Below are 24,620 nucleotides of genomic sequence, written 5' to 3' on the forward strand. Positions count from 1 at the left end.
CAGGGATTATGTGAAAATCTGAATACTCAACAGTGAGATGTCTGCCCTGATGTTTGGTCCTTCTGAGTTGGCTTCAGAGGCAAGGGACTTGTGTAGTCACAGGGAGCCCACACTGAGAAGAGTCCTACTCTCAATTTAAAACTCTGTTCTTGCTTCCTTATAAGTCCTAATAATTTTTTTTAACAAAGAATCCTTAAATTATGCAGCTAGTGTTGCTTTCCCTGCTCTCCTCCCAAATCCTGGTGTTAGATTTATAATCACTGTAGGAGAATGCAGAACTTCTCTCTGGGGAAAATTATCTTGCTAGAGAGAAAAATCCTAAAAATGCCAATCCTGAGAGTCATTTATGAAATGGTCAGTATGCTGCCCAGTCGGCCTACAGACAGGTCACACGTAAAAGGTCTCCTCCACCTCCACACACACACACACAGCTTCAAATACCATTTCAGTGTTTGATTCTCATACATGAACAAGGAGTCAACAATCACCTAATATGAAGAAAAATTCCAAACAAGGAAGGAAGTGACTGAGACACACAAATAGAAAATAAGAACTTAGATAAAGGCAAATATATAAAAAATACTCAAAATGTGATTATTTCACTAATGAACTAAATCACACATTGCTGTTTTAAGCATATAATCAAAATAAACATTCTGAGAAGAAAATAAAAAGAGCTTGAGAACAACATGATAGCAGAGAAGAAAATTAACAAAATGTCTCAGAAGTGAAGGAGAAATTCTTCCAGATTAATAAACCCCAATGAACACCCATAACAATTTTAAAATGTAAAAATTAAAAAGAAAAAATACTTCTTGCCAAGACACATTAAGTAATAGTTCTAAAAAAATATAATGATAAGTAAAATATACCAGAGAAGCAGGTAGACCAAAAGGGAAAAGAAAGAAAATTATCAGGAATCAAACTGTCATGGAATGTCTTAAGAATAGAATAGAAAATGAAAGAAAATGAGATGAAGCATTGCATACTCTGAGGGAACATGATTAAGCTACAAAGGGGAAATATAAAGCTAGGAAACAGTGAGCAAGGGATTGAAATAATCATGGTACACAGAACAAATAATGTTCAGTTCAGTTCAGTCACTCAGTCATGTCTGGCTCTTTGCAAACCCATGGACTGCAGCATGTCAGGCGTCCCTGTCCATCACCAACTCCTGAGCTTACTCAAACTCATGTCCATTGAGTTGGTGATGCCATCCAACCATTTCATCCTCTGTCATCCCCTTCTCCTTCTGCCTTCAATCTTTCCCAGCATCAGGGTCTTTTCTAATGAGTCAGTTCTTGGCATCAGGTAGCCAAAGTATTGGGATTTCAGCTTCAGCATCTGTCCTTCCAATGAATATTCAGGACTGATTTCCTTTAGGATGAACTGGCATCAATTCTTCGGCGCTCAGCTTTCTTTATAGTCCAACTCTCATATCCATACATGACTACTGGAAAAACGAGTTTTGACTAGATGGACCTTTGTCGGCAAAGTGATGTTTCCACTTTTTAATATGCTGCCTGGTTTGGTCATAGCTTTTCTTCCAAAGAACAAGGATCTTTTAATTTCATAGCTGCAGTCACCATCTGCAGTGATTTTGGAGCCCAATAAATAAAGTCTCTCACTGTTACCATTGTTTCCCCATCTATCCATGGTTCAGATGGTAAAGAATCTGCCTGCAGTGCAGGAGATCTGGGTTTGATCCCTGGGTCAGGAAGATCCCCCTGGAGAAGGGAAAGGCAACCCACTCCAGTATTGTCTTCTGGAGAAGTCCCATGGATAGAGGAGCCTGGCAGGCTACAGCCCATGGGGTCCCAAAGAGTGGGACAATAAAGTTAGTAAGTGAAAAATATGGCTTCTGGTCCCATAACTTCAAGACAAACAGGTGGGGAAAAAATGGCAAACAGGTGGGGATGGCATCACTGATTCAATGGACATGCATGTGGGCATGCTAAGTCACTTCAGTTGTGTCAAACTTTTTGTGACCCTATGAACTGTAACCCACCAGGCTCCTCTGTCCATAGGATTCTCCAGGCAAGAATACTGCAGTGGACTTCTTACAGCAATGGACATGAATTTGAGCAAACTCTGGGAGATAGTGAAGGACAACAAAGTCTGGCATGCTGCAGTCCATGGGATCACAAAAAGTCAGATATGACTAGTGACTGAACAACAACAAAAATGAATGATGAAGAAAAGCTAAAACTGTACCAAAAATCAAAATGCAAATATATTATGCATGTCAGTTGGTCTAAAATGCAAATCATAATAATATGAAAGCCAAATATAGATTGAACTACAAATTCTAATCTAATTGTAATGGGAATATAGCAGAAGGGGAAATATAGAGTTGAATATGAGAAAATGTTTTTAATGCTAATCTTCTAATGTCTATATTAGACACAAACAATGAACAATTATAATATCTAAAACTGGAAAAAAGAAAAGTGGCAAATGACACCATAGGTGGGTGGGAGAGAATGAAGGAGAGAGAATACGTTATTTATTTATTTACTTTTAAATTTATTTATTTATTTCTCTTTGGCTGTGCTGGCTCTTTATTTCTGCATGGGCTTTTCTCTAGTTGCGGTAAGCAGAGGCTACTCTTTAGTTGCAGTGCATGGGCTTCTCATTGCTGTGGCTTCTCTTGCTGTGGAACATAGGCTCTAAGGTGCACGGGTTTCAGGAGTTGCAGCACGTAGGCTTCATAGTTGCGGTTCTCAGGATCTAGAGCACAGGCTCAGCAGTTGTGGCACACGGACTTAGCTTCTCCGGTATATGTGGGATCTTCCTGGACCAGGAATTGAACTCTTATCTCTTGAATTGGTGGGTGGATTCTTTACCACTGAGCCATGAGAGAAGCCTGAGAACGTGTTATTTAGAAATTTGGAGTCTGAAACCTGAAAACAATAACAAATATATGTGATCAGTTCCCTGTGGAACATGAGACTAGGAATTGAAGAAAACCATCCTGATTTGTTTCAGTTTTGTTTTCAAATTAGTCTCATGGTATTATAGTTTAGATTAGATATAAATTTGAAAAAAATATAAAATATGTTATTAATATTTGGCTGATTTCTCATTTCCTGCATGTTTTAATTCCACATTTTTTCAGATGTAACTTTATAGGATATTTATATTTATCTCTATAACTTAATATCATTGTTTTTATTCAGTGGGCCTTGAATTTTCAAATTCTTGTTAAACCACTACACATACAGATATAAGTAAATAAAAACTTGAATCATCTAAGTCTACTCTTACAAAGAGAAATTACAAGATGAAAATGGAAAGCACTGGTTTAAGTACTGTGAGTACCATAAGGTAAACTCTTGTCTTTCTTCATTTCACAGAGCATAATTACTTAAATGTCTATGATTGAGGCCAAGTCACAGTTACCACCTTAAACTCAAATAGCAAGTAGGTTATATTTAATGGACTACTATTTCATGTATTTAGGAGACTTAGTACCTGAAATTCCCCATAAAATATGCCAGAAGTCCCATAATGATTAATGATACCAAAATTGATATAAAATATGATACAAAATAGACAAATATAATTAATTTGACTATGTTAATTGAATCTTATAGTTTACTATACAGCTTATAGGTAGATCTTTGTTTACAAAATTAACTAGAAAAAAAGAGAATAGGCAAAACAAAAAAAAGAAAAAATAATATAAGCTGAGGAGAAAAGGTTAGGAACTGAGCAGAGAGGGCAAAGAATTAAACTAATATGTAAGAGAACTTTCATCATCAAGTAGCCCAAACCAGACCATATCATCAAGAGAAATGAACCCTCCCAATAGTAAGCTTCTTAGAGAGGTATGCCATAGAAACTTCTGTACAGTGTGCAGTGAGTTCAAAATCAATCACATTCTCCCAGTGAGAGACATTTCTCTTTTTCCTGATGTACTAGCTCCTCTGGATGAAGACTGAGCACAAATTACAACAGTTCAGTAGAGACAGTCTGAAGTGGAGGTGGGACAGAGAGGTGTGTTTCAGGTATATTATTTCCAATCAGCTGACTTAATAGAAGGATGCATCCTGGAAAATTTGGTGACAACAAGATCAAACATTTCTCATGAACTCAGATATCAGCTGCATCAGCAGACTTTCAAGAGTACTTGGATGCAGAGAAATCAAATTTGACATCATTAGCAAGAAACTGAATAGCATATAGTCTATATTTCACATTAAAAGAAGATCTTTGTGGTCCAAAATCCATAAAATGGATCACAGAGCTAATGCCTTATTTTGAGTTCCCAACCCAGGGTCTTGACCCACCCACCCCCCAAAAAAGAACTCCTGGTTTTTATTATTACATTAATAAAGATTGTAGTACCGCAGCATGAAATTTAGCTTCAAACAGGTTTATCTGTAGGGCCAAATAATAAAAGTGGTAGCATTAATAGTAATAAAGCACTCAGTTTGCTGTTCAATCAATTATGTTCTCAAATGAAGCTTCACATCTTTCACCATGAATTGGAAATTCACTTACATTACTGGGAAGCTGTATTGAGTTACAGAGTTTATTAGAGGTTTTTCTAAACCATGGGGTAAATACTCTTAACATTCAGCCAATCAAAACACCCAACTGAGTCAAGTTGCTCTAAAAAAAAAAAAAAAACTTTTCTGAATTCTTTAGTTGTGAGTTTTCCTTATTCTCTTTTCCATCTAATTTAGATTTCAGGTTAATTATAAATACTTAAATTTGTGCTTTCCTTTCCTTCTTTTACATTCTCTTGTATAAATGCAACTTCTTTCTCTGTGTTGGGACATGTAGCTTGAAAAACACATTTAAAGTTTTTCAACACTGCCTGGTGATATTACTGCTTTTCTTCACTAGTTCTAGTTTTCATCCCCCCTCAATGATACTCAACTTAGCACTTTTATCAGTACTTTCCTTCCCTCATGATTGCTTCCCCATTTCTAGCTTATTATTTTTGTTTTTCTCATAATTCCTTATAAAACAGAAGTTTTCTATCAGGACTTTCCTGTCTTGCTCTGTGTGTTTAACCTTGTCATCTGATAAAATGAAGACCATGTCCTCCATATGTGCTCTGGATCCCTTCTTTTCACATCACAATGCTACCTCTTCACTTGTCTCCCCAGCTTCATCATTACATGCCAGTTCTTTCCTTAATCTATCCATCTACAAAGAAAATGGAAGCTCTGCTGGAGCCTTTACATTTTTTATCCAGGCAAATGCCAAGGAGTTTCTGAAACTCCTGGCTTGCATGCTACTTTTCCTCACTATTTTTCAAACTGACATTTCTCTGATTGGATCTCTGGCCTTTGACTGACTTTAGTTCTGCTTCTCTAGCTGTAGGAATCTGTCTCAGACTGAATGGCCCCCTGTGGTTGGTTGAGTTTTGTTAGGTCTCTGGATAGTTTATTTTCTGTTAGAAAAAATAACATTTTTGCCATGGATTCTTTCCATATTTGTCTTTCAACAAATAGGCTTCATTCTAAAACTTTCTTAGGTCAAAAACATAATGTATCATGCTCTCCCAGAGATTTTTTTAAAAATTTTATTTTATAAATTTCTGTTTATTTTTCTCCTCAGTGTTTGCCTCTGGGCCATGGATATCATTCTCATTGGTACAACCTGGCTAAGTCCAGAATTACTGTAAAAGCTGAATCCTTAAAATGACCTTCAAATTGAATACAGCTTCAGGAACAATTCCCATTTTCTCTAATTACAAAATAGAATTTCCAGATTGCTTAAATCTAAAGCAATATTAATGCAAGATCTCACAATAAAGACTTTCAGTTCTAATTTTTTTCAAAATTATATATTTATGCTCTTTACTATGTGAAGTGCTAGTAGAAGATTGTAAAACTCACATAGTTCCCCATACATTTCTCTTTTTTCTAATTATAAAATAAATGGAAACTCATTATGTTAACACCCTAGAAACATAAAAATTACAGAATCAAAAGTGTCCCTATCTAATTACATTTTAAAGTCATCTGCTAATAAAAATGTTAAAGTTATAATTCACAGCATGATACTCATATTTATAAAAGTGTTTTGATTTTGGTTTATATATTTTAAAGTTAGAAATTTTATTACCATTATGTTATAACATAATTTAACAAGGCATTGATCATTAAAGATTAAAATGACTGCTCCCTTTGGCATCACAAAAGGCAAAATATTCAGGATGAAATGAGATAACTTGTATTGGCTTTTCCAGTCCAATCATTCCATTCTTCTTTGAAGGATGACTCTCTGGGAACGTACATTTCAAGGTGAAATGTGTTATAATTTTTAAGTATCAGATAGGCTAGCTTAACAGATAATTTTGAAGTGTCAGTGTGGATAACGTCACATCCTGTACATGTGGCCAGTCAAACAATTGGTTTATTGTTTATTTTAAATTTTCAAATTACATGTTAAATAAAATGAAATGATTCATAAAATAGACCCAACCAAAAAACCAATCTGCTCACCATGCAATAGATTCCAAATTTTCTAGTTTCCTGACTTGGAATTTTTGCTTGAAAAAACTTAATTTCTCTGGGGGCAGCTAATGTTTTATGTTCTTTTGTTGTTGTTGTTTAGTCCCTAAGTTGTGTCTGACTCTTTTGAGATCCCATGGACTGTAGCCTGCCAGGCTTCTCTGTCTATTCGATTTTCCTGCAAGAATACAGGAATGGGTTGTCCTTTTCTTCTCCAGGGGATATTCCCAACTTTAACTATTGCAGAATCTTAAAACTATATAGATTGATTATTCTATTTTTTTTTCAGTCAAATTAAGATGTTCCTATAAAGATTGGGTTGTAGGGAAATTTCACAACACTTGTGTTTCAAGATTTATATGTGCAAATTAAATGAATGCTAATTATGTTTTTAAGGTATGTCTCCTTACATTCTGTTTTTATTACCAAGCATTTAATGAAAACTTCAAGAAAATATTTGTTTTCAACTATTTTAACCACCAAAAATGTGAACAAAATGAACACAAAATTTTGATGTGCAATACATCAAAGTGAAATAAATTCATTAAAGATAGCAATTTAGACACAGTTATTTTGTATATAGTCTAAGTTTTTTGGATGCTAAAGTTAATTTTATAATGAAACAACAAACCTACTGCTGATATCAGTTTCTTAGCTGATCCATTTATTCTAGAGTTGATGAGATGTACATTATGACAGAGGTAAGTACTGCATAAGTGCATAAGTGTGCTCATTAAACCAAATGATAATCCCATTAAAAAAAAAAAAAAAAAACTCCTTCCAACTCAAGAAACACCTCTGCAAAGGCAGTAGGGAAAGTGGACAATTTTATTAATGAATAAGCATTAAACTGGAATGTTCAGTATATCACAGCCAATACCCTAAAAGATTGCACAGATGAAAATAAATCTCATCCCTTTATATATAGGTAAGCAGATACAGCTTGTAATATACATATTCTCAGGGTAAACAATAACTAACCTTTATGGACTTGAACTTGACAGCACCATTGGTCATATATAGTTCATTCTAAATTCCTCAGTAAATTGTGTGACCACTGAGACTTTTTTCAACATTTCCCACGCTGTCATTCTAATTTCTCTCATGAAATATATGTGAAGGAGGCTCTAAAAAATACCTTAGTTATTAAGTAAAATACATAAAAGTTTCTACAAATTCAAACTAGTTGTTTCTAATTTTTCATGACTTTATCTAAGTTTGCAACTCATGATAAGACAACCATGAAAGGACATTAATTACCCAGCAAATTTTGATATCATAAGGTATAAACCTCTATCCTGAGGGCTAAAACATATCCATTGTGCTAGATTTTAACTACACTGAAGTTGAAGTGAAGTTGCTCAGTCGTGTCTGACTCTGCAATCCCATGGACTGTAGCCTACCAGGTTCCTTCATCCATGGAATTTTCCAGGCAAAAGTACTGGAGTGGGTTGCCATTTCCTTCTCCAGGAGATCTTTCCAAACCAGGGATCAAAGCCAGGTCTCCTGCATTGGAGGTAGATGCTTATACCTCAGTATCTGCTTCCTTTTAATTTTTCAAGCTTCATAAACCCCTCTTGTACTATACAATAACATTACAACTAACACAAATGTCAGAAAAATATTTCCTATGATATGCCATTATGTCTACAAGGGCAAGTCTGTTATTCTGATTCTAAACCTCAGGAAAGTAAAATGGAAAGTATCTTGATCAAGTTCAAGGATAGCCAATTACATAGTGCTAAGTCACTTCAGTTGTGTCTGACTCTTTGCAACCCTATGGACTGCAGCCTGCCAGGTTCCTTTGTCCATGGGATTCTCCATGTAAGAATACTGGAGAGGGTTTCTATTTCCTTCTCCAGGGGATCTTAATGCCTCAGGGATCAAAACCTCACCTCCAGTGTCTTCTACAGTTCAGGTCAGTTGATCAATTGTATCCGACTCTTTGTGACCCCATGGACTGTGGCACACCAGGCTTCCATGTCCATCATCAACTCCCAGAGCTTGCTCAAACTCATGTCCATCGAGTCAGTGATGCCATCCAACCATCTCATCCTCTGTCATCCCCTTCTCCTTCCTTCACTCTTTCCCAGCATCAGGGTCTTTTCTAATGAGTCAGTTATTCACATCAGGTGGCCAAAGTATTGGAGTTTCAGCTTCAGCATCAGTCCTTCCAATGAATATTCAGGACTGACTGGTTTAATCCCCTTGCAATCTAAGGGGCTTTTAAGAGTTTTCTCCAACACTACAGTTCAAAAGCACCAATTCTTCAGCACTCAGATTTCTTTATGGTCCAACTCTCACATCCATTCATGACTACTGGAAAAACCATAGCTTTGATTAGATGGACTTTTATTGGTAAAGTAATGTCTCTGCTTTTTAATATCATGTCTAGGTTTGTCATAGCTTTTCTTCCAAGGACCAAGTGTCTCAATTTCAGGATTGCAGTCACCATCTGAAGTTATTTTGGAGCCCAAGAAAATAGAGTCTGTCAGTTTCCTTTGTTTCCCTATCTAGTAGCTACCCCATGTCCAGGGAGCAGTGGCTGTGCTGGGTGCAGGAGGGCCGAGAGGAGCTACTCCACGTTCAAGGATAGGAGGGGCGGCCATGAGGAGATACCCCTTGTCCAACGTAAGGAGCAGTGGCTGCGCTTTGCTGGAGCAGCCGTAAAGCGATATCCCACATCCAAGGTAAGAGAAACCCAAGTAAGACAGTAGGTGTTGCGAGAGGGCATCAGAGGGCAGACACACTAAAACCATAATCACAGAAAACTAGCCAATCTGATCACACAGACCACAGCCTTGTGTAATTCAATGAAACTAAGTCATGCTATGTTTGGGACGGGTCATGGTGGAAAGGTCTGACAGAATCTGGTCCACTGGAGAAGGAAATGGCAAACCACTTCAGTATTCTTGCCTTGAGAACCTCATGAACATATGAAAAGGCAAAATGATAGCATACGGAAAAAGGAACTCCCCAGATCAGTAGGTGCCCAATATGCTACTGGAGATCAGTGGAGAAATAACTCCAGAAAGAATGAAGGGATGAAGCCAAAGCAAAAACAATACCCAGTTGTGGATGAGACTGGTGATAGAAGCAAGGTCTGATGCTGTAAAGAGCAACATTGCATGGGAACCTGGAATGTTAGGCCAATGAATCAAGGCAAATTGAAAATGGTCAAACAGGAGATGGCAAGAGTGAATGTCGACATTCTAGGAATCAGCAAACTAAAATGGACTGGAATGGGTGAATTTAACTCAGATGACCATTATACCTACTACTGTGGGCAGGAATCCCTTAGAAGAAATGGACTAGCCATCATGGTCAACAAAAGACTCCAAAATGCACTACTTGGATGCAATCTCAAAAATGACAGAATGATCTCTGTTCATTTCCAAGGCAAACCATTCAATATCATGGCAATATAAGTCTATGCCCCAACCAGTAATGCTGAAGACCCTGAAATTGAACAGTTCTATGAGGATCTACAAGACCTTTTAGATCTATTACCCAAAAAAAGATGTCCTTTTCATTTTAGGGAACTGGAATGCAAAAGTAGGAAGTCAAGAAACACCTGGAGTAACCAGCAAATTTGGCCTTGGGGTATGGAATGAAGCAGGGCAAAGGCTAATAGAGTTTTGCCAAGAGAACGCACTGGTCACAGCAAACAGCCTCTTCCAACAACACAAGAGAAGACTCTACATATGGACATCACCAGATGGTCAACACTGAAAACAGATTATATTCTTTGCAGCCAAAGATGGAGAAGCTCTATACAGTCAGCAAAAACAAGACCAGGAGCTGACTGTGGCTCAGATCATGAACTCCTATTACTCCAAATTCAGACTTTAGTTGAAGAAAGTAGGGAAAACCACTAGACCATTCAGGTATGACCTAAATCAAATCCCTTATGACTATACAGTAGAAGTGAGAAATAGATTTAAGGGACTAGATCTGATAGACAGAGTGCCTAATGAACTATGGACAGAGGTTTGTGACATTGTAGCAGAGACAGAGATCAAGACCATACCCATGGAAAAGAAATGCAAAAAGGCAAAATGGTTGTCTGAGGAGGCCTTACAAATAGCTGTGAAAAGAAGAGAAGTGAAAAGCAAAGGAGAAAAGGAAAGATATTCCCATCTGAATGCAGATTTCCAAAGAATAGCAAGGACAGATAAGAAAGCCTTCCTCAGCGATCAATGCAAAGAAATAGAGGAAAACAACAGAATGGGAAAGACTAGAGATCTCTTCAAGAAAATTAGAGATACCAAGTGAATATTTCATGCAAAGATGGGTTCGATAAAGGACAGAAATGGTATAGACCTAACAGAAGCAGAATATATTAAGAAGAGGTGGCAATAATACACAGAAGAACTGTACAAAAAAGATCTTCATGACCCAGATAATCACAATGGTGTGAACACTCACCTAGAGCCAGACATCCTGAAATGTGAAGTCAAGTGGGCCTTAGAAAAGCATCACTATGAACAAAGCTAGTGGATGTGATGGAATTCCAGTTGAGCTATTTCAAATCCAGAAAGATGATGCTCTGAAAGTCCTGCACACAATACGCCAGCAAATTTGGAAAACTCAGCAGTGGCCACAGGACTGGAAAAGGTCAGTTTTCATTGCAATCCCAAAGAAAGGCAATCCCAAAGAATGCTCAAACTACCACACAATTGCACTCATCTCACACACTAGTAAAGGAATGCTCAAAATTCTTCAAGCCAGGCTTCAGCAATACATGAACCATGAACTTCCAGATGTTCAAGCTGGTTTTAGAAAAGGCAGAGGAACCAGAGATCAAATTGCCAACATCAATTGGATCATCAAAAAAAGCAAAAGAGTTCCAGAAAAACATCTATTTCTGTTTTATTGACTATGTCAAAGCCTTTGACTGTGTGGATCACTTTACACTGTGGAAAATTCTGAAAGAGATGGGCATACTACACCACCCAGCCTGCCTCTTGAGAAACCTGTATGCATGTCAGGAAGCAACAGTTAGAACTGGACATGGAACAACAGACTGGTTCCAAATAGGAAAAGGAGCACGTCAAGGCTGTATATTGTCACCATGCTTATTTAACTTATATGCAGAGTACATCATGAGAAACGCTGGAATGGAAAAAGCACAAGCTGGAATCAAGATTGCCAGGAGAAATAGCAATAACCTCAGATATGCTGATGACACCACCCTTAAGGCAGAAAGTGAAGGGGAACTAAAGAGCCTCTAGATGAAACTGAAAGAGGGGAGTGAAAAAGTTGGCTTAAAGCTCAACATTCAGAAAACTAAGATCATAGCATCTGGTCCCACCACTTCATGGGAAATAGATGGGGAAACAGTGGAAACAGTATCAGACTTTATTTTTTTGGTCTCTGAAATCACTGCAGATGGTAATTGCCTCCATGAAATTAAAAGACGCTTACTCCTTGGAAGGAAAGTTATGACCAACCTAGATAGCATATTAAAAAGCAGAGCCATTACTTTGCCAACAAAGGTCCATCTAGTCAAGGCTATGGTTTTTCCAGTGGTAATGTATGGATGTGAGGGTTGAACTGTGAAGAAAGCTTAGTATCAAAAAAATTGATGCTTTTGAACTGTGGTGCTGGAGAAGACTCTTTAGAGCCCTTTGGACTGCAAGGTTATCTAACCAGTCCATCCTAAAGGAGATCAGTCCTGGGTGTTCATTGGAAGGACTGATGCTGAAGTTGAAACTCCAATACTTTGGCCACATCATGCAAAAAGTTGACTCATTGGAGAAGACCCTGATGTTGGGAGGGATTGGGGGCAGGAGGTGAAGAGGACGACAGAGGATGAGATGGCTGGATGGCATCACTGACTCAATGGACATGAGTTTGAGTAAACTCCAGGAGTTTGTGATGGACAGGGAGCCATGGCCTGCTGCGATTCATGGAGTAGCAAAGAATTGGACACTACTGAGTGACTGAACTGAACTGATGGGACTGAATGCCATGATCTTAGTTTATTGAATGCTGAGTTTTAAGCCCACTTTTTCACTCTCCTCTTTCACTTTCATCAAGAGGCTCTTTAGTTCATCTTTGCTTTCTGCCATAAGGGTGCTGTCATCTGCATATCTGAGGTTATTGATATTTCTCCTGGAAATCTTGATTCCAGCTTTTGCTTCATTCAACCCAGAATTTCACATGGTGTACTGTGAATATCAGTTAAATTGCAGGGTGTCAATATACAGCTTTGACGTACTCCTTTCCCATTTTGGAACCAGTCTATTGTTCCATGTCTTGTTCTAATGTTGCTTCTTGACTTGAATATAGATTTCTCAGGAGGAATGCCTACCCTATATTGGCAGGCAAATTCATTACCACTGACACACCTGGGAAGCCTCAACTAGTTATATGGCTGATTCTAAAAACTGGTTTCAAGTCCAGCATTCTTCCCCATTATTGTAAGTCATTAAATTCAATGCATTATAACAGAACCATAAATTCATCAAAACCAGTAACTCAAGATTATCCCCAATTTAGTAGCATTACTTCTAGGCCAGTGACATTTTACATGAAAGGCAATATAATGCCATAAGATAGACAAGCCATAGTATGGAACTATCTAGTATAGCTTGGTTTTTAGAGATATCACCCATTATACTTTATCAGATATCTGGTGAGCTTTTAGGAATATCATATTTGCATTATATTTTTTTTCTTTTTTCTTTCCTTTTTCTCTATTTAATAATTAAGACTAGCAAGTGTAAGTGTCTAGTGAAAGTGTTATACACATTATCAATTTTCATGCCTTCCTTATTGAAGACTGAGGTCAAAATGCATGGATCCCTGCTGTACAAAATTAATTGATAGGAAATGAGAGCAAGTTATAGGAAACTGCTGCTGAAGATCAAACTCTAGCAGGACAATATTGTTTGTTTCTCCATAACTTCACAATGTACAGCAAAAATATGAAAATTAAGGGGGAACTTACTCTGTAACCACAGTTGTGAAAATATACATGTATTTTTAATGTCAGAATGTGCCAATCATGTAAAATGTGCCATTTTCTTTTTTACAGAAATTTTTCTTTCTTTAATTTTGAAAATAGTTCATGAAACCCATTACATCCTTCATGTTTCCCTAGAAATAAAGAGGTCTATGTTGGAGATTACTGAAAGATGATCTTTAAGTCTTTTCTGCTTCAGTAAGAGAGTCTATAGTTCTAAGCTTTTGCTTTGAAATGTGCCATTTTTATCTTCTTACTTGTCTAAAGGCCGTTTTCTACTAAACCCCAGCTAACACAGTAAATAAAACAAAGCCAGGAAGAGATAGAGGAGAGACTAGCTTAGGGACTTATTTGATACCCTTTTTCCCTCAAATCTACATCAGACGACAAAGTTACAATTTCCTTGTGTTATAAAAGCAATTCACTTTTTATTCCACACCAAAGTAAGAAGATAGGCAGCAGTGACTTACTAACCGATAACATACAATAGAGAAACGTAAATGAAATGCCAAAAAGAGGAGTAAAATTGCCTAGGACGATGAACAAAGTGATTAGGATAATGTGCTAAGTCGCTTCAGTCATGTCCTTCTCTTTGCGACCCTACAGACTGTAGCCCTCCAAGCTCCTCTGTCCATGCGATTCTCCAAGTAAGAATACTGGAGCGGGTTGCTGTTTCCTTCTCCAGGAGATCTTCTGGACCCAGGGATCGAACCTGCATCTATTAAGTCTCCTGTCTTGCAGGCGGGTTCTTTATCACTAGCACCACCTGGGAAGGCCATTAGGATAATGAATTTTTATAATCCATAAAACCACACTTATGAATTATGATTTTTTATTCATAAAATTATGAAATTTATTCATAAAATAAATTTATTTTAATAAGTAAAATAAAGAATATTCATAAAAATTTATGAATTTTTCACTTAGAAAACAATGCATGAGTTTATTTGTAATATGTAGTTAAATTTTATTTTTGTTTTGTCTTAGGTATTACTCTGCAGCATAGAGCAAAATGGAGATTCAGAGTACCTAGAAGGAAAAAGGTCAGAGGACAGAGGTTTTGAAGGATGCTATATATCATATATGTTCAGGGAAGAGTTTGTATTAGCTGATCTTTTAAGCTCCTTCCAAACCTGTGATTGTGATTCTGAAGTGAGAAGAACATAAAATGGTCAAAATGGGCTTTGATTTAAGAAGATCCAGACTTTATTCTTAACTACAGAAATTTCTACTATCCTGTACTCAAGTCACTATAACATCTAAAATAAAATTGTGGGTTGTGTCCTTAGTCACTCTGTCCTGTCTGACTCTTTGTGACCCCATGGGCTGTAACCTACCAGGCTCTTCTGTCCATGGGGATTCTCCAGGCATGAATACTGGAGTGGGTTGCTATGCTCTCCTCTAGGGAATCTTCCCAACCCAGGGATTGAACCCAGGTCTCAAGCATTGCAGGTGGATTCTTTAATGTCTGAATCACCAGGGAAGCCTGAAATTTTAGGTAATAGAGCAACAAATACACAGACTGAAGGGGAGATGGAAAAATCAATGTATTAGTATTAGTTCAACGTAGATTGAACAAAGAATATGAAGGAAGAGAAAGTTCATCATTGAGGATGAACAAGTAATAAATTAAATAGTATAGAAAAAAACTTGATAAAATGCCAAGGAGTTCTGAATTTATTGGGTAATCCACTGGTAAGCATTGTGGCTAAGCATCACATGGTCATGACCAAGTTTATTTCTTAGAGCATAAAGCAAACTTTCTGTCATCAAATATGTAAATGAGCCACTGGGTTAAATAAAATTAAATGGAATATTTGAATACATAACTTCATGGTATCATTAATATGCTGACTTTCATTATTGATGCCACAGAGGGAGATTTATTATGCAGTTTTTTCCAAATTCATTTGGTCATGAGCTTCTCCATTCTCTTTAAAAATTACAGTTGTCAAGAATTAGTGTTTACTAGTTTATATGAGAAAATTAGTTGTTGTTGTAATATAGGAATAGATTGAATAAAAGAATAACTGGCATCCAAAAAATCAGGAGTCTGTTTCAGTAATCCAATTGAGAGATTTTAAAAGAATGAACTTAGATATTGGGAAAGCATTGGATTTGAAAGTTAGTAAGGATGGGCATGAGTGTGAGTAAATTCCGGGAGTTTGTGATGGACAAGGAGGCCTGGCGTGCTGCGAGTCATGGGGTCGCAAAGAGTCGGACACGACTGAGCGACTGAACTGAACTGAACTGAAGGATGTGGAATTTAAAGGAACAGAGTAATCTCTAAAAAGAATTGGCCTAGGCTATTTGAAATACCTTCCCAGTTAATTTGATAACCCCTCCTCAAACTGCCAGGAATCACTCTTTAAGGCCTGATGCAACATTGTAGGTAACAGGTTTTGATCCTGCCTTGTTATCTCTTGGCCCACCTTGAGATAAAAAGAAACAGTCAATAACCCAGTCACATTTGGACATATTGACATCATCGTCTACATCTAGAAAAAGAAAGGTCTTATTCTCATTCTGTCACCCATCTCTGATTTCCAGTTGCAGTTTCTTATCTGAGATGTTTAATTCTTTCCTTTATCTTTCGGGAGAAAACAGTTTGGCTTTAATCTTGGAAACCCATCCCGTTTACCATAATATAGTGCAGTAAACATAGAACTACTGTAGCCAAAAACAAATAGTAACAAAGAGGGCATTAATTATGCACAGTATGCTGGAGCTTTAAACAACTTAGTCATGCTGGGTTTTCTGTCAAAAGGAATTTTTTTGGGGGGTATGATGTTTTAATATTAAATGATGTCTTATATTTTATCACAGATTATAGTAAAGTGCCTTGAGTTGGTGAGTTGCTGACTTAAAAGAAGTGTGACAACATTTCAGTAAATCAAAGAAACAATAGGCTGGATGAGTAAAAATAAATTGTGAAATTGTGATCCCCACTGAAATTCACACTTTTGATTTTCCTTCTTGTCACACTTGGCATTGCTAAGATACAGAAAAATGAGGGAAGCAAAAAGATAATTTTCATGCCAACAAATATTTAGAAACCTGTTTGGAGGTTAACACATTTTCATTACTATTTAAAATCTCAAACATGGTATGTTTTTAAAAAAATAATTAAGATTCTAAAAGGATGAAAACAAGTGCCCAAATTTCTAAAGTGAGCACAAAACAAATAAAATGGGGCATTTTGTAGCAAAATTGTAGCAATCATTTCCATATTAAAAAAAACAAAAAAAAACGTTTTGCCACTGTTGAACACATAGTTCATAATTGAGAGACAGGCAAGGAGGAAAAGCAGCTTCCAAACTTGTATTCATTTTGCTTTATAGATACCTTCACTTTAAAATTGTATTTGTGTTGAAGTGTTCTTCAGAGTACTATTCCCTAGGAGAAATTATTCATAAATGGCACTAATGAGTGTCAAGCTGCATTTCAAGGCATTTTGAAAATTGTCCTATTAATTAATGGTGTAATTAAGCTTTTGTCAGTGACATATCATATTTATGACAGGAATAGATGGCCTGTGTAAGTCTGTGCCAGGCAGCCATCCAGGCAGCCACTGTGTATAATGGATGGTAGCAATTTAGCGCAGGTTTACAGTGATGGGACCACCTACGTGAGGGAGGCTGGCAACTTGCATACACAAACAGTGCTTAGCACTGTACTTGGGGAAATAACTGTAGCTGAGATTGATGTGGCCCCCTCCCTAGGATGACACGTTAGCCTTTTACCATTAAGCCATAAATAGTGCTTCTCTGAGCTTTTGTGACAAAAATGTCAATTAGCTTCCAAATTTCATTTTCATTTAACTTTGTATTCTAATTCCATTTGAATATTAATGTGAACATGATGCAGAACTGTTAGATTATAATACCTCACTAAGGCTAATAGGTTGTAATACACACTTATTGAGGGTAATAGTTATACACATTTAAATGCCCTCCCCTCACCCATCTATTTGTGTGAGATATGCCACCATTTAATGCCTCTCAAATATCAGCATGTCACATACAGTAAGATTTAAATTTGGGAACAGAGAAATAAAAGAACTATAATTGAAATAGAAGAAATATAAGTACGCTCACATCAACACAATTAAATATAAATCATTTCATTCTGGTCCTTTCTCTGCAACAGATCTCTATTAATTCTAGTATTAATAATTTACATTCTGGCTCCAGCTATCAAGGTCTTAAAATTGAATAAAAATCAAAGACAAGAATGGAATTTCCTTGGTAGAAATATTTTACTTCAGTGAAGCTTACTGTCTCAGAATGAACCTTTTACAGAAAGAATTATTTTTTTCTTATATATTTTTATATTTCCTGGTTTTTAATAATCTATTTTTGTTAAAAACCTATTTTCAGAGAAAATTACACAAGTATACTTCAATTCAATCTATATTTAGGCTCTAGTCTTCCAAATATCTCCCAAGGTTTAAATAGAATTATAGAATGGCTAATTGGCACTTGTTCAGAAATCAGTGTTAACCATACTTAGACTCTGACTTTTTAAAGGAGAAAAAAGGACATTAAAGATCACCTAGTTCGACCTGCTTTATTTTACAGATGAAAAACAGTAGCCTGAGAAATTATATACCTCGCCCAAGGTCAAGCATCTAGTAAGTGGCAGAGAGACGACTAGGACCTGACAGGCTCAACATTTTTTTTTCCTACTCAGAGGTTGTTTTCAAAGTTATCTTTTTAAGATAGCAGTTTAAATTTAAATGAAAATTAAAAGATTAAATAAGATGACAGAAAGGGAATGAGGAAAGGAAATAGACAAAATGGAAGAGGGAGGGAGTGAGAAAGAAAGAAGCAAGTTTGAGAAGGAAGAAAGGAGAGAAGGAGGAGGCAAAAAAATTATGATGCTATGGGGATCTAATTTCAATCCTTTAAGATGCCTCAGTAATTTGATAAAGTGAAATGTTCATCTTTTGAGGCACCGATTGATTGCATAACTTTGTATAATAAATCCCCAATTTACAAATGAGGGAATGATATGAGTTCCAGGTTTCTGTTTTGCAATTTATTTTTAAATTATTTCAGTCATACGAATAAGGTTATAGAAGGATTATATATATATATAACATATATATATATATATATAAAACACCCAATAGTCAGTTCCTTATATAACCCATGAGGAAGAGGTAGTGCTCCGGTGGTGCTCAGTCATGCCCAAATATCTGAGATCCCATGGAGTGTAGCCCACCAGGCTCCTCTGTCTATGGAATTTTTCAGGCAAGAATACTGGAGTGGGTTTCCATTTCCATCTCCAGGGGATCTTCCTGACCCAGGGATCGAACCCATGTCTCCTACATCTCCTGTATTGACAGGCGAGTTCTTTGCCATTGTGCCAACCCAATGCATAGTGAATTTTAAACACTTGGATTAGGAAATATCAAATTTTCAGGGATAAGAATCACTTTGACTGGTTGAAGGGCAGAGTTAAGTTTGAAATTCTAGCAGGCTGAGAAATGTGAGTTCTACACAATTTACTACATTGGTAATCCCATAAAGTAATATTATTTTAAAATTTCTCCCAAGTTTAGAGAAAAGATTGAGCACTTGTGAGAAAAGAGAGAGAGGAAGGACTGCTGATGGCATCTTTGGCTTTTTCCTTTATTGTCTAGTATGACTCTGTTTCATCCTGAAATTTGCTGTCCCATTTAGCAAATGAGTGCCTTCTTTTCACCCAAGCCAATGCTAGAAGGTAGTTCAGATTAAGTTTCGCTATTAAAATGCTCATTTCTAGAGAGTCTTGTCTCTCACCTTTTACAAGTTAACAAAGTATGTCTTCTAGTCACATAGCACTTTCCTTGATAGGAGTTTCCAACAGTAACTTTAGCATTCCACAGAATAATAGCTAATATACAGATGGTAATCTTCTATGCTATGTGTAATCCTAAATTCTTTTTCATATATAGATTCATTTACTTCCCAAGGCTGCCTTATGTGGCATATATTGGCATCATTTTCATTTTACAGAAGAAGAAATTGAGACAGAAATGCTAAGCAAAACTAAAGCCGCATGGCTAGTAAACAGCAGATATGGAATTTAGACCACCCAGACTACCAGGTTCTAAGATTTATAGAGAGAGCACCCCAATTGTCTGTTAAAGTGGAAGAAGATTAGTAAGTGCAGAATTAGAGTAGTGACAATGATTTTCTTTTTTTAATTTTTGTTTTCTATCTTCTGCCTTAATACTTTCATGGGATAAAAAATATCGTCATTAGAATAGTACAGTCAAGGACTTCCATGACACTCCAGTGGTTAAGACTCTGCATTGCCACTGCAGGAAGTATGGATTCAATTGCTGGTTGGATAATAAATTTCTATATATTGAAAAAAAAATGATAGATATAGCAATTTATTATAAGGGCACTGGCCAAGATTCTTATCTTCCTTCCTCTTGTTGGTTGGGGAGGGAGGACCAACAGAAAATGTGTTGGGAGAAAGAAAGTACCTCAACATCAGAAAGATTTTCCTCTCATCCTTTGATGATATCTTTGTGCTATGAGTTGATTATGTTGTATTAAGAGTAGCATCTAAAAAAAAAAAATGTGTTGATCCCAGTTACTCAGAATGTGACCATACTTTGAAGTAAGGTCTTATTTTGAAGTAAGAGGTAATCAAGCTAAAAATAGTCATTAGGGTGGATTCTATGCCAATAGGGTTGGTATTCTTTAAAAAGGGGGAAATTTGGACAAAGAGACAGACACGCACATGTAGGGAGGATGCCATGTGTGCACAAAAGCAGTATGGGGTGATGAACTTATAGTCAAGAAATACCAAAAGTTGTGGCAGATCACCAGAAACTAGGAGAGGCAGAGAAGATGTTCCATCACAGTACTTAGAAGAACTTACCCTGGCACCTCAGCATTTTAGCCTCCAGAACTGGCAGACAATTAATTTCTGTTATTTAAGTGTTTTGTTACGGCAGCCCTAGGAAATCACTGCACACTGAGGCCTCACCTCTGAGTTGCACACATTGGGGAAACCCACACTTGGAAATGGAGAGAGCGCCAGAAGAGCTAAAAGCATGCCTTCAAATGTGGAAGACATGCGCATTTCATGTGACTGTTGGATTAGGGAAGTATTTCTTCCACAAAAATTAAACAAAGCAAATATCTGCTATTGATCTGGAGTCTTAAAATTCAGTCACTCATTTTCTTAATTCCACTACTTTTTCATCAACTATTAATATACATATTCTTTTTTAGCAAAAATATTTTCCTAAAATTCACATTCACATGTACTTATTCTCCATTTATCAGTGTAATAGCATTCTTAGTACTTCAGGTACGTCAGGTTAAAAACAATTTAAATTAGACTTAAAACCCATCCTATTTGAATCTTAGAGTATTGTTGTCATTGTTGTTGTTATCAGTTATATGATTCTGGTGATGTTTGGAAGGTGGCAGCGTCTTTCTGGAGACTCACAAGAATATAAGATATTTATTAGGAAACAGAGGGAGGATTGCTAGCATTTAGTCATAAGCACCTGTATTTGAAGCTCAACTAGTTTTTTGAATGAACTGCTTAAGTGGTTTTCTTGCCACTCTTGAGCAAAGTAAATTTTGAGCCTCCTAAGGTAATGCATCATTTCCCTTTAATGTCCAGCCAGCTCCCAGAGTAACATTGCAAGTCAGACTTCCACCAGAAATGGGTTCAGCAGATTACTCCTTTCCTGTCTTGAAGGTCCCTCTTTCTATCTTGCTTCTTCCAACAATCCAATTTGCATACATTTTCTTACACAGCTACCTCTACTTGAGACTCTGACAGAAATCTCTGCTGAAGCAAAGGAGTGAATTGAGATGGAAAGACAGTGGGGCTTAGAAAGAATGTAGGAAGTAAAAACACAGCAACAGTGAAACCTCCTGCCACACCCATCTCATTGCTGGATAGAGCCACTTCTGTGAGTCAAGAGTCCAATAAAATCACAGAGCCTAGAAGAACTCCTCACACAACAGCAACCCCACCTATCAAGGCAGTGTTGATTTGTCCCCATGATTTGAGCACTGTGATACACTCAGTTGCCTTAAGCAGAAACCCATTCATTATCTTTGACTCTTCCTTTATTTATTCCCTCATCCAAGTGAAAGCCAAACTGTCTTCCCTTTCATAAATCTGTCTGAAATCCCTACTATCCTAAGGAATCAATATTCTTGATTGCATCTTGCACTGTGTGGCTCATTCAACAGTTGAACCCATCAACATGACAGTTCAATAGTTTGCAACACCCTCTAACTGGCCTTTGTGCCTTAAATGTTCCCTCTACAATCCATTCTCCACATTTTGTTGTTTAATATATCAAATTTGATCAAAGCATTGCTTTGCTTAGGACTCCACAGTGGTTCATAGATTTTCAGGGTAAAGGTCAAACTCCTTCCAATGCCATGCAAAGCCCTTCCCTGTCTGATTCCTGGTTACTTCCAGGCCTTTCTGTCTTACCACTATTTTTCTCCCTACTCTAATCACATATTCCACAGCTCATGTCTCAGACTTGCAGAACTATTTACGCTATAAAATATGTACATTATAATATGTTTATATTATAAACATTTCCTAGAATTTTTCTTGCCTCTAAGCTTTAGAGAAGGTGATTTTTTTTTTTTTTTCTGAAGTGTTCCTCACTTGCACCTTCACCTCATTTTGTCTCTTCACTGCATTAACAATGTTTCATCCTGAAAAATTAAGGAAAGAATCACTTCTTCTGAAGGTTTTACAGGAACTTTCTAACATTCTGGCTTTGAAGAATATCATGGGCTTCCAGAAAGCTCTGTGGCTACTCATTATCACATCAGGCTATGTTATGGTTCTCTGTTCACTTGTCCATCTTCCTCAGTTAGGTTATAAACCCTTCCAGAAAAGTGATCATGTCTTAATCATTATTGCATCTCCAGTGCCATGCAGAGTTTTCTCATTTAGCAAGTGTTAAGTGTTAAAACAAATGGTTGAATACCCCAAGGGCATGTGTGACTGTTATGCAGGTAATTTAGGAACTGCCTATCAAACTTCCTTTATTAGAAGAATAATTCCTTTTTTATAATAATCTTAATATTAATCTATCAATAAAAGTAGAAATTGATAAATAAGTGAATTCATTTCTAATAATAGAAAAAGGAAAGGAGATAACAATATCTAACATTGTAAAGATTTTGTTGTTAGTAATTCTGTTTTCTCCCTGTGGGTCACTTTTTAGGTATTCAGTAGTGATCAGTTCTGCATTAAATGCATAAAAAGAGCTCAGTTTCCATTTGGTGTATATCTAATATGTTTAAATTAAATTGGCAATTCTTTATAGACTAATACATAGAATTACTTTGTCATAAATTATAGGTAATCTGTATTTTCACATTAACTCTATTACCAGTAATAGAGTTTTAATGTGGTACTTACACTTTGATAAAAGAGAAATCGTGTTGCCACTAGAAATATGTAAGATGTGGGTAGAGAAAAAAAAAAAAGGGAAGTCAGGGGAACAGAGAAATGAAAGATGTGGAGAATGAAGAATTACAGCAAAAGCCAGAATGCCTAAGAATACAGCAACAAAGGATGGGAGGACGAAAAAAGATGGATGAAAGGAAAACTAACAGGATAGGCTGTGGAAAGTGTAGGGAAGAAAAGAACATTAAGAACAGATGAAACAGAAAAATAGAGAAGGAAAGTGAGAGCATGGCAATATGAAATGTACATGGGTCACTGAAATACTGAGAAAATGAATTGTCTATACTATTTGTATAAGTTTAAACAGGCATTTTCACATGACTAGCAAATGGAAATAGAAAGCTATAATATTACATTTTAAACTATTTGATAGTGACTATCAATAATCCTATTCTATAACCTGAAGTTATTCTAAAAATCCTTGCTAGACTGGCTGTGGAATGAAGGAACTGCCTTTCCTTCTCTCCATGCTGTGGGAAGGCAGGTAATCCTGTCAGGTTTATATTTACGCTATGTTTATCAAGGTGAGTTTCATGTACCTTCCTTAGGTGCTAGGTTCTTCAATAACAATATATATCCAAGGTCAGGGGAAGGGGGTGATGAGCAACATAATCATTAACTCAGACATTAACAAGAAACATGTGTAGTGGTCCTATGTTATAGAAGTTTTTTTTTTTTTTTTTCCCTTAAGAACATAGCAATTTTCCCCTGTAGATTTTCTTTAAACCCACTTTACATGTCTGTTCTAATGCCTTTGGAATTCACTATTTGATATCTCATTAGAGATGAAAGGAAAGCTTCCTTAGTGAATTTTAAGGATTGGACATTTTGGTGGTTTACATTGAAAAGAATAAAGAAAATAGACTTTCTGACTCACTTCCTATCTTTCTCATATGATTAATTTTAATTCTGTGGTATAGAAAATAAAAAATGCAAAGTACAAACTTTGAGCAGATAGAATAAATCACTGTATCAAGAGAAGAAAGCTCCTGAATAAACAAAACAGGAACTGATTGAATGACCCAACATATCGCAAATTCAGAGACATTGGTGTTAAACTGGATTTCTACGAATATGGGTGTTGGATCAGGACCTTAAGAGCATAAACTTGTTAGAAGATGGAAATAGTCTTATGGTTTCATAAATTTTCTGTTAGTTATATTCAAATTTTTAAAAATCCATATGTATAATAAATGGCAAATTTGAATTAGATGAGTAAAATAACATTTGGAAAATTATCCCTATCCTGCTTAGAAGAAATAATATCAACATGGCTATACATTAATTAGTTGGGGATCTATTTGATACCATAAAAATTTTTATGTAAGAAAATTAATAACAATAAATATATTGGGTCCAAATCTTTCACTTGGCATGAGGAAACACAAGATAAATGTCTTTTGCAGGTGGGGTGGCAGTGGGGTGCAATGGGTTTCTGAAGAAAGATATGTGAAATTATATACAGGTATTTGGCCATTGTACTACAAGTTTCTTTCATATTCTTTTCATTTATTAAAGAGTTAGATTTGTGAAAAGGAAAACTTTTGGCCAAAACATAAATGCTGTGCAATGGTTTCACTGCTTCCAGCTCCTTTAAAAGAGCCCACGTTTTTGCATTCCAGGGCAAGAATTTGAATAAAAGAGTGCAACGATATTTTTTAAATTACCCTGTACTCTTGAAGAAGGATGAACATTAACACACAATTTGCTTG

Source organism: Cervus canadensis, chromosome 9, assembly GCF_019320065.1.
Source record: "Cervus canadensis isolate Bull #8, Minnesota chromosome 9, ASM1932006v1, whole genome shotgun sequence".
Lineage (NCBI taxonomy): Eukaryota > Metazoa > Chordata > Mammalia > Artiodactyla > Cervidae > Cervus > Cervus canadensis.